Source organism: Phymastichus coffea, unplaced genomic scaffold (genome assembly GCF_024137745.1).
Source record: "Phymastichus coffea isolate CEN01 unplaced genomic scaffold, Cenicafe_Pcof_1.1 PCOF00292, whole genome shotgun sequence".
Taxonomy (NCBI): Eukaryota; Metazoa; Arthropoda; class Insecta; order Hymenoptera; family Eulophidae; genus Phymastichus; species Phymastichus coffea.
The window spans coordinates 2078-2500 of record NW_026707103.1 but is presented as its reverse complement, the minus strand read 5'-3'; the positions used below and the strand labels follow the sequence as shown (position 1 = coordinate 2500).

At 49.6% G+C, this 423-nt stretch overlaps 1 non-coding gene across 1 annotated transcript in view; it reads right to left on the bottom strand.

Moving 5' to 3' along the window:
- The window catches only part of LOC131674741 (small subunit ribosomal RNA), a 1915-nt gene extending 1807 nt beyond the window's left edge, over positions 1 to 108 (bottom strand). The window contains exon 1 of the ribosomal RNA XR_009302872.1: positions 1 to 108. This exon is cut by the window's left edge and continues 1807 nt beyond it. This is a non-coding gene — a ribosomal RNA (small subunit ribosomal RNA).
- Positions 109 to 423: the final 315 nt, after the last annotated feature.

Sequence of the window (423 nt, the reverse complement as noted above, 5' to 3'; positions counted from 1 at the left end):
CTGATTTAATGAGCCATTCGCGGTTTCACCTTAATTTGGCATGCACTGAGACATGCATGGCTTAATCTTTGAGACAAGCATATGACTACTGGCAGGATCAACCAGGGAGCTTCGTTGGACAACGCAAACGAGTTGCGCGCAAGAGAGCTCGCATCTGTGTTACGAGCGACTCCAGCACGCGACCGTGTCGAACGCCGATCCTTGAAAAGGATCGACGACACGCTTCGCAATGCGACCAAAGTCGTCGAGAGCACAGCAAAGTACGATATAACGTAACTTTGAGGGCAATTATTCGCTATACAATTGCTCGTCGTCGAGCAGTCACAACTAATTCATAGCTGCAACATGCCCACGACGAGTCACGGCGATCTCCGCTGCCCGTATTATACCAGACGGAGACACACCATGGATATTATCGTTCAA